The following is a 10,965-nucleotide window of genomic DNA, read 5'->3' on the forward strand; positions in this document are numbered from 1 at the left end:
ACCCTTCAGTCTAACTTATTTTGTTTCTGTCCCTATAAAATAATTTTGACATCCTTTTCAAGTCATGATCACTTGCACCTAAGCAATCACTAATTTTTAGTTCTGTGATCAGTTCTTTTATCTGCCTAGATGAGGTTATAGAATTCCTCCATGTTGGCTGCAACACTTTTTGAGTTAGGAAATAGTCATCTGTACTTTTTAGAAATTCCAAGGATATTTAGTACCTGTGTTATAAGACCTCTAGTATATGTCACTCAGATTGAAGTCCCCTATGATAAATGCAGCTTTTTTCCCTACATATTATAGGTAGGTGCTTAAGGATCTGGTCATCCTGTTCTGTGGGGTAATCTGGTGGCCTTTAGCGGACACCAACTAGCATTCCATTTTTGGTTTAACTGTAAGAACATTGACCCATAGTGTTATATGATAGGCTCCTTGTGAGGCTGCAGAACTGTATTGGTAGATCTATTCATAGAATCATAGACTTTAAGGTCAGAAGGGACCATTATGATCATCTAGTCCGACCTCCTGCACAATGCAGGCCACAGAATCTCACCCACTCATTCCTGAAACAAACCCCTAACCTATAGCTGAGCCACTGAAGTCCTCAAATCATGGTTTAAAGACTTCAAGGTGTAGAGAATCCTCCAGCAAGTGACCAATGCACCACGCTACAGAGGAAGGCAAAAAAAAACCCAGGGCCTCTGCCAATCTGCCCTGGGGGAAAATTCCTTCCCAACTCCAAATATGGCGATCAGCTAAACCCTGAGCATGTGGGCAAGACTCACCAGCCAGACACCCAGGAAAGAATTCTCTGTAGTAACTCAGATCCCACCCCATCTAACATCCCATCACAAGCCATTGTGCATATTTACCGCTAATAGTCAAAGATCAATTAATTGCCAAAATTAGGCTATCCCATCATACCATCCCCTCCATAAACTTATCAAGCTTAGTCTTGAAGCCAGATATGTCTTTTGCCTCCACTACTCCCCTTGGCAGACTCCTCAAATACCATTCATGCTAGGATCTTTATTGGGGGAAATAAAGATCTTTTAGACCTCTTCCCGCCTTTTTCCAGTAGCTCTTCACCAGTTCCACTGGGTAAAGGTCCTCTGTCACCATGGAGAGGGGAACAGAAGTTGACACTGCACCCAATTCTAGGTCTACACGTTTTTGTCCTTCATTTTCTTTGAACATTGCCTATCTCTCTGTCTTTCACTCCATCAAATTGTAAAAGACTCCTCTCCTTTCATTCACAAGTCTCTCTGCAGTGGTTTCCCCCAGAGCCGGTGCTAGCCCATTGGGGACCCTAAGCAGGAATATCTCCCCCCCCCCTACTCAAATGGTTAAATTCTTATAATAAAGAGCAAATAGGGGCCCCCTTTAGCTGTTCAGGGCCCTAAGCAATTGCTTAGTCTGCTCTACCCTTTATTCATAGTGCCAGTATAGGTTCCGGTTACTTGATGTAAACCTCCTGGCTGAATCAGTCTCGTAGCTGCAGGAAAGTTGCTAGTTCTCAAATTGCGGTAGCTATCTTCCAGAGATTTGGTGATGCCTTTGGAGTCACTGTGCTGGCAAGGGGGCGGGGGAGGGTCTGTGCTGTGACCCCTAACAGGATGGACTGAATTGGGACTTCCTTTTGCTGTCTCCCACAATTAAAGAAATATCTTTGCACACAACACATAATTTAGACTAAAATTCCCTGCCATGGGCAGCTAGTGAAGCCAAGAATTTAGCAAAATGGGACTGGACATTTATACAGATAACTCTCGTTATAATTAATTACAATTTTGGAAGGGATAATAAACCTCATGCTTAAGCTAATCTCTAGCAATGAGAGATCAGGATGAGAGCTAACTTGGAGACAGTTTCACATCAGCCTCCTACTATTGAGGGGTTCTTACACCTTCCTCTGAAGCGTTTTGGTACTTGCAACTGTCTGAAACAGAATACTGGGCTAGATGGACCTTGGGTGTGATCCAAGCAATTCCTATGTTCCCACCCTGCCCCAATTCCCCTTTGCTGGGAACTACACTCTTGCCTCCAGTAACCTTTTAAGTGAGAGCTGACACCTCCTAATATCACTGGGCTCCAGCCTCTCCCTTGGCACAGCGCAAAGGTAGCATGTATGTACAGGAGAGGCTGGGGAAGAAAGGACTTCTGGGCCTGGAACCCAGATTTGCAGCATGCTGAAGATCAGGACGGTAACCACCAAGCAACCTGCCACTGGATCAGGAATGGACACAAATGACAAAGGTACACAGGATTGAACTCCAAACACACTGTTACCCCATCTGCCTCTGACAGATACCCGAGGATACTTTTTCTTATACAAATGTTGCCGAAGCATAGCTTGTCAGGCCAGTAAAGTCCCATTAAAATTGATGAGGGAGAATGAGGCCCATGCAGGTGGGGGAAGGATTTATTCTGAAGCAGGGAGGGAACTGTGATAGGGGTGTCACTGTGTGTTGTTGGGGTCTCATCTTGAGTATAGTAACCTACAGTGCAGTTTACTGAAGAGAGGAGTACTTATCCTTAGGGCTCTAAGGGGTAATATTACTCCTCAGTCCCATTCTCTCTGGTCCTGAGTTATGACTCAGAGATGGGCTTGTTTTGTGGTGGTTTGTTTGGAGATTCCTGCTAAGTTTAAATATACCCTTCAAACTGATCTGGTGAAGATATGCCCTGATTAACAAAGGTTATAAATCCTATTATAAATACTGCAGTTCTGGAAAAAGACATAAGTTATGTTTCATTGCATTGATTTTCTTTGAACGGCTATTTACTTTACTTTACAAGCTATATGAATGCATGCTCCAAACCAAGTACAATATACATATTATAAACCCTACGACAATCTAACAATAGATAGGTAAGACATATCAATATTTAACTTTTAGTGCTCTGTATTTAGTGTAAATGGCTATTGTTGCTGAAGCCAAAATTGCTATTTATTTACAGATATTTTTCTTGTTTCTATGCTATAAAATTGGTAACTGAATACTTGCAGTCAACCAACCATGTCTTTTTATTGAGGCCATGTCTACAGTAGGAGTGATATATTTTTATAGGAATACTGGTATACTGTACTGTCAAAGCACTCCTAGTGTGGGCACAGCTATACTGGCAAAGGCATGCTTTGTACTTGTACAGTAAACCCTCCACCCCACACAAGCGAAACAAGCGATACTGATAAGAGCAGCTTTGCCAGTATAGCTGTGTCTGCATTAGGGACATTGGTTGGAACAGCCATGTCCGCGAAGGATCACATTTCACACCACTTGCTGACATAGCAATGCGGGAAAAAGTATATAGTGTATACCTGACTTGTTGATGCATTATTTATAACCATCAGGGCCGCCCAGAGGGGAGGGCAAGTGGGGCAATTTGCCCCGGGCTCCGCAGGGGCCCCGCGAGCCCTGGCCGAGAATCCCTTTCCTGGCTAGAGGCGCCTTTTGAATTTTTACTCACCCAGCGGCGCTCCGGGTCTTCGGCAGCAGGGGGGTCCTTCAGTGCTGCCGAAGACCCAGAGCCAGGGAAGGACCCGCCGCCGCAGACTCGGAGCGCCACCCGGTGAGTACAAGCGCCGCAGAGGGTGGCGCCTTTTTTTTATGTCCGCTCCCCCCGCTTTGCCCCAGGCCCCCTGAATCCTCTGCGTGGCCCTGCTAACCACTGAATAGTTGTGCTGTACCATCTTTAACAGCTACCAAGTTCCAGTCAAGAAGTGGATTTTCAGTTGTAGGCAAAGGCCATATCTACACTAGCATAACCCCATAGCGTAGACAAGGCCTACAGCAATGGAAGGGATTTTTCTATTGCTGTAGGAACAACACCTCCCCAAAGCAACAGTAGCTGGATTGACGAAAGTATTCTTCCATCAACATAGCCACATCTAGGCCGGGGGTTAGGTTGGCATAGTTACAGCAAACACCTCTGAGTGCCATAGCTACATTGATCTACATTTTAAGTGTAAACCAGGTCAAGATGACTCCCATGAACATTTTGTGTATCAGTTTTTAACATGCTTTAGTATTGTTATGGAGGTCAAGTGCAACAGTTCAGAAATGTCTGATTTTGGTCATATATTGAAATACACAGAGAATATTTAGTGTCATTACATATGTTATGTAGACATATGTTATGTACAAGCAAAGAGAAAGTGGCCATTTGTTGACTGTGCATCTCTGCTTGAATCATGCAACTTTGTGTCTTGGAAACAATCTGGTGCTAGCCAGCTGGCCACTGTCGGACAGGACACTTAACTAGATGGATCTGAGATCTGACCCAGTATTGTAATTCCTATGTTCCTAAGTACTTTGAGAACTAAACATTAATTGAAATATCTTCTGTATTAAAATAAGCCTAACAGTTAAGCACATACACTCATCAATCCATAACGCCTGACTCTATCAAAACTTCAGTCTGAGTGTCTAGAATTATTCTGATTGCTAATCACCGAGTTTATAGTCATGTACATCACAGACAGCTGACCCTGCATTCTGCAGCAGACTGGAGATTATGCAACAGATTCAGGTTTTTTATTTCAGGTTTTTATTTTACCATAAAAATGAATAACTCAGTAACTGTTACACTTGTGGTGTTTCATTTGATATTAAATCATTGCCCCCAAATCTTTTTATTTTCATTGTGCTTCAGAATTTGGTATTGAAAATGCAAACTATATTTAGCACCTATAGTAGCTGTTGGAACCAATTTACGTTTGTGGGATAAATATGTTGGGTGGATGCTTAAATGATCAGCACTGAATTCATTAATATGTTGACAATAACATGTAAATCTTTATATTTTAAAATTATACCCCATTGAGATGGAAGGGGCAGCTCTTACCTTGGAGTTTATTCTTTCAAGCTGTATATGAACTCTGGAAAACACTTTTTTAAATTGGTTTACACTCTTATTTGCATTAAAGAGGGCTAGAACTTTTTTTAAATGAAAGTTTGCATTTTGCTGCAGTGGATGGATTCTGGACCCTGGTCATAGGAATGGTGGATTTCAATAATGAATAAAAATGTTCCAGAGTTCAAAAAAATATGCAAAAGGGAGACATAAGCAAAGTAGCCATTTTCTGAAGGGTTTGTAGTTACATATATCCTTTATCTCCTACTACAGAGAGGGTGGTCTGGATTTTCCCAAATTCAGTGCCTGGCTCTAAACCTTGGCTGTTACTACATCTACACAAACACTAGTTTGTTTGCATCTTAATATCATTAGAAATGTGTCCAAATGTCACTGAATTTTGGAGAAATTTGAATCCAGATACAAATGTTGTGGCTCAGATCCATCTCTAATTGGTATTTAGGCAACAAATCTCATTATTTGTACAAAACGGAGATTTTAAGATAGCAAAGATTTTAACATTTATATTTGATTTAAAATAGTAATAACAAAAAATAAGAGGAAAAGTCAAAGTTCGAGATTAAAATTTAGCAAAATGCAGTGTAGGGTCAATCCAAGGACCATGTCATGTCAATGTATAGTTGTATTCATGAGTGAGGGTGTCGGTGATCAATACACTTTTTTGTTTGTTTGTTTGTTTGTTTGTTTGTTGTGGTGTAAAAACACATTACAGAACCAAATTACTTCCTACATTATGGGCCTATGAAAATTCACAGTACAAGCCTATTTCTGTATTAGGCTGAATCGGAACACCCCAAAATTTAAGACAGTTCAGATGCAGATTTGAATCCTCAAATTTAGGAGTATTCGCATATAGGGCTTTGATTACAGGTATGGGCCTGAACCAAATCTAGACAAGATGGGTCTGATTCCCTTCTTGCCTACAAGAGTGTAATTCAATTGACTTCAGTGGAATTATTCCCAGTTTACACAAGGGCAAGTAAGAATGTAACTGTTTTAAGGCTGTAACTCTTTTATACTGCTTTCAAAGGCCTGGTCCACACTAACCCCCCACTTCGAACTAAGGTACGCAACTTCAGCTACGTTAATAACGTAGCTGAAGTCGAAGTACCTTAGTTCGAACTTACCGCGGGTCCAGACGCGGCAGGCAGGCTCCCCTGTCGATGCCGCGTACTCCTCTCGTGGAGCTGGAGTACCGGTGTCAACGGCGAGCACTTCCGGGATCGATCCCAGAAGATCGATTGCTTACTGCCGGACCCGGAGGTAAGTATAGACCTACCCATAGTAACACAAGCTAAATTGGAAAAAAGCACTCTTATTCTGGAATAAGCGAATCCACACAGGGATTTATACTGGTATAACTACAGCAGTATAATTATACTGGTATCACTGTTGGAAAATTTCAGTGTGTAGACAAGCCTGTAGAGTTATAGGGAACATAATTTCCTCTTATTTGCACTAGCGTAAAAGGGAAGTAATTCCATTGCCAATGGGGGGGTTACACTGATGTAGGTGAGAGAATAAGAAACATGTTTTGATTCGGTTTTGGGGGGTTTGCTTCAGGCACATAGCTAAATAAACATATTCATAAAAATACTAAATTTCAGGCATCCCACAGCAATACCGAAACCAGCAAAGATTTATACATGTGAGTCATTTTACTCAGATGAGTAGTACAATGGTTAAAGTTACATGCAGAAGTCTTTGCTGGACTGGGCCTTAAGTGTGAATCCAAGTACTCAATCTGGATCTCTGCTGAGAATGTAATACTTTATAGAATGAGACTTGAAAAATGCAATGTTCATATAATAATTTAATAGTCCTTTCTGTCAATGCAACTAGCTTCACATGATCAAAGTAATTAATAGTTGCTTAATCTTTATCTGTAAGATTTAGCTCTTTAAATGTCTCTAAACAAGAAAAAAATGGATAGACTTATCTGAACTATTAAGCACTCATAGTACAATAGGTTCTGACATGAGTTTTATTCCACTAATGAAATAAAACTATATAGTTTCTGAACCATTTCTTTTAACATGGCACATTAACCTTCCATTACCTGTATTCAGATACCCTGCAGCCCATTTAAAAGCCAATAAAGTAAGCAATTGTTGAGAAGGTAATCATTATAGGGAGGATTAATTGTCAATAACATATAATTAACTAAAACAGAATCCATTTTATAAAAGTAGGAATATTTTTAGTAGGCTCAATAATTTAACTGCTCTCAAAATCTGATTATTTCATTGTTATATGGTGCTTGTATCTTGAAAAATAAAAAAGCAAAGCCACAACTGAATGATAACTTAATCTGAAAATGAATCTTTAAAGTGTTTCAGTACTTTTAGTAGAGCTATCAACTTTTTCATGGTCCAAGAAATACATTTTCTAAATAGTCAATCACATGATTTGTTTGTGTACTTGATTTGAGGATATAGTACTTAGCAGCAATATTTCAATTAATGGTTGATATGAAAATCCTTGTCTGGCAAAATTGCCTCATTTGAAGAAATTAAGACTTTTCATTGGCAGATTTTATCTTTCCCAAGGATTTTGTATAACATTGGATATTATCCCTGTTGCAACTATAACTTTCTTGGAGCATCTATCACCACTAAGGACTGAACTGCTGACAGAATATTCATGCTAAAAGTATTTTTCTAATTTCCTTTCTTAATTAGCTTTTACTATCAGTGGTTGAGGCCTCTAGGTTCTATTGTAATAAAAATAATTTGTAAATCCTCTAACATTAACAATACAACCTGTACAACATAGCTTGTCCTGAAAGACAAATTTAATCACTTCAAAAATGTCTGAGATATTAAAACATTGGAGATTTGGGAAATATCAGCTTCTAGACTCTAAGAAAAAAGATTTATACTCCTCCTTTGGACTTGTGATTTCTAAACTTTTTAAATATATGTAAAGGACTGAAGGAGCAAGTTTATTAGCTGATGAAAATTCCGGACTATGAGATTAAGGGGTGGTAACCCCATGAATTGAAACTTGTTGGCCTCACTGAAATCTTTCAGATCAATACGGCAAAAAACAACCGTTTTTTTCTTTACTAGTTTTTTAAAAATAATTTTAATCCATTTGAAACTAATTTTAGAAGTAACAAAGGCCCCAGGATTCTTAGGAATCTTAATTTGCTAAGGTTTGCTAAATCCATTCTTTCAAATTTAGCCAAATTGGTGTCCAAAGTTTGTGAAGTTGCACTGTACCATAGCAAAATTTCTGCAAAACTTCATGCATGTATTACTAGATGACTTTTTCAGTGTCTCATTTGTATTTTGCCACAAGAGGGTGACTTCTGTTATTACAGCACTGAGAGTCTGGTTTATCCATTTGATTTGATTTTCCTATAATAGGTTTTGTCTGTTGCTGATGAGAAATAAAATCAGAAAAAGAAAAGACCATCTTGGCCTAGGCCTGCTATTTCTCACCTTTTATTTTGTTTTATCTAAGGTCTAGTTTACCATTTTTTCCCACCATTCACTTCACTCTCAAAACCTAAGAATGTGTTTACACAAGGAAATTCTAGAAAAACTGATGAAGGGGCGTTAGGCCTAAGAAACCTAGTTAGTTAGCAGGTTTAACTAATAAAATGATAAATATGCCAGAGCTGCTGTAACACTGGCTACAATAGAGACCCCACTAGATTTCTGTTCATCTGAATGTGTGGCAGAAGTGGGTATACCCTAATGTAACTGAGGCTCAAGTATTTATTGAATTTATTTATATTCTGTGCTTAAATTTCTGACCTTCTCCAATAACTGATTTATTACCCTTTGTATGAAACTGTGCTTCCCCTTTATTCTTACGTTAGATAACTGCCAAATGCTTGAAACCATCACTAGTGTGACACGTTTCTCTCCCAAGTTTATTCTACCTCTTCTTGAAAATCTGTTTTCACCTTAAAAATACAGCCCAATGGAAATCACCTCGACCTCTCTTATTTTACATCCTTGAGACCTGTTACCGTTTTGTTGCCTTTATGCTATAGCCTCTCTCCACTAATATCCTTCCTATTGTGCCATGACCAATGCAACAAACAATGTTCCAGATGGAGGGAGAGTCTAATAAATACCTTATATAGTAACACTACTGATGCTTTGATAAATGTTTTGGTCTAGGTTTTGGCCTACTGTACTTTATTTACACAGTTCAGCATGTGGCTTTCAGTAAAGTCCTGCTTTTTTTATGTAGTTTTTCATCTGAGATAAGTAAGACTATGTGTACGCTACGGCCTATGTTGGTATAACTTATGTCGCTCAGGAGTGTGAATAAACCATCCCCTCTGAGTGCCATAAGTTACACCGATATAAGTGCTCATGTTCTGCCATTTGCACAGGTGGGTTTTTTATGCCAATGGGAGAGCTCTCGCATCGGCATAGAGCGTCTTCACCAGACGTGCTGCTGGTTAAATGTTTTAACTGACGTCATAGGGGATTTAATAGGGAAATAAAAGCCCCAAGATCCCTCTAGTTTCTATTCCTTTCTTCATACTAGCACAGCACACAACCTCCTTGAAAGAGAGACCAGTAAATGGGATATGGGATTTCAACTTTGACAGGCAGATGCACCAAACCATGCAACTGAGAGACTTATTAGGCCTAATAAACAAAGCATTTTGGAGCCATAAATTATTGGGACTAATCAGTCAGTTGACACACTGATAACTTGTTCATATCTGATCCTTATGCTTACCAGAGTTGTACTGGAATTTGGCTCCTTGTGTCTTTCAAGAAGACTTTTCTTTGCTTCATAATAGAAATTCCATAATAAAAATCATTGTTAGAGACTAGAAGTAATTAAAAGTTTACAGCAGAGGTAGGCAACCTATGGCATGCGTGCCGAAGGCAGCACACGAGCTGATTTTCAGTGGCACTCACACTGCCCAGGTCCTAGCCACCAGTCCGGGGGGCTCTGCATCTTAATTTAATTTTAAATGAAGCTTCTTAAACATTTTAAAAACCTTATTTACTTTACATACAATAGTTTAGTTATATATTATAGACTTATAGAAAGAGACCTTCTAAAAATGTTAAAATGTATTACTGGCACGCGAAACCTTAAATTACAGTGAATAAATGAAGACTCGGCATACCACTTCTGAAAGGTTGCCAACCCCTGGTTTACAGTGTAGTGTTGCAGAAGATTTGTCAGTTCAGCAAAAAAGGCAAGGATGGTAGAGAAAGCAATTAAAATGTTTCTATTAGATTTGGTTAAAAAATTACAAAAATTCTTAACGAAAATTTTCTCAAAAATGTGTCCCATTTTTCAATTACTTCTAGCTTCACTAAGAGGGAGGTGATAGGTAACTTTGAAAATATACGGACTGATGTACCATAAAAACTAGAATGACCTGACACTTCCTGTTGCAGGTGGCATCTATCAAATGAGACACAGTGACAAAAGTTCTGATAATCTGTATTTACCATATTTCCATAATACTTTACACAAGAATGGGAATGTTAAGAACAGTGTCTTGGCCAAATGCCATCTTGGGTCATTATATTTTGCCTACCTAAAATCCTCCCTGCATTTGCAATAAGATACAGTATCCCTGCTAACTTACTGTCCTAAATTGTTTTATTATTCATGTGCTGTGAAGCAGCTGTCATTCCATTTCACAAGTGATTCCATTTCAGTTGGTCCTGAGGGCATGTACATGTGGAATTGTGTATTATGGGGGAAAGTGGAAGACATGGCAAGGTGGGATCTTGAGCTACAAGATTCAGAATTTGAAAGGATATAGGGTGAAGCAGAATGCAGTGGCGTCCCAGAGATGTATATGGGGATCAAAGGGAGTGTGCATGGGGTGAAACAAGTTTATCTGCTGCTGGATCTTGGTGGAGCCAAGCATAAGGTGTAGATTTTATGGATGTAATAGCACTGGCTATGTTTATCTATGTACAAAATTCAGCTGCATCTGGCTTTTTACCCTTTTCTATGGAAGACCTAGGGAAAGATAAAAATTTATAAGAGTAAAGGTCAATAGATTCCTGCTGTGAGGGAGTGTATTGTGTATGGAGGTTTGGAATACAGAAAGGGTGCAATGATGTGCCAGCTGCATTGAAC

Source organism: Emys orbicularis, chromosome 8 (assembly GCF_028017835.1).
Source record: "Emys orbicularis isolate rEmyOrb1 chromosome 8, rEmyOrb1.hap1, whole genome shotgun sequence".
In the NCBI taxonomy this organism is placed as follows: domain Eukaryota; kingdom Metazoa; phylum Chordata; order Testudines; family Emydidae; genus Emys; species Emys orbicularis.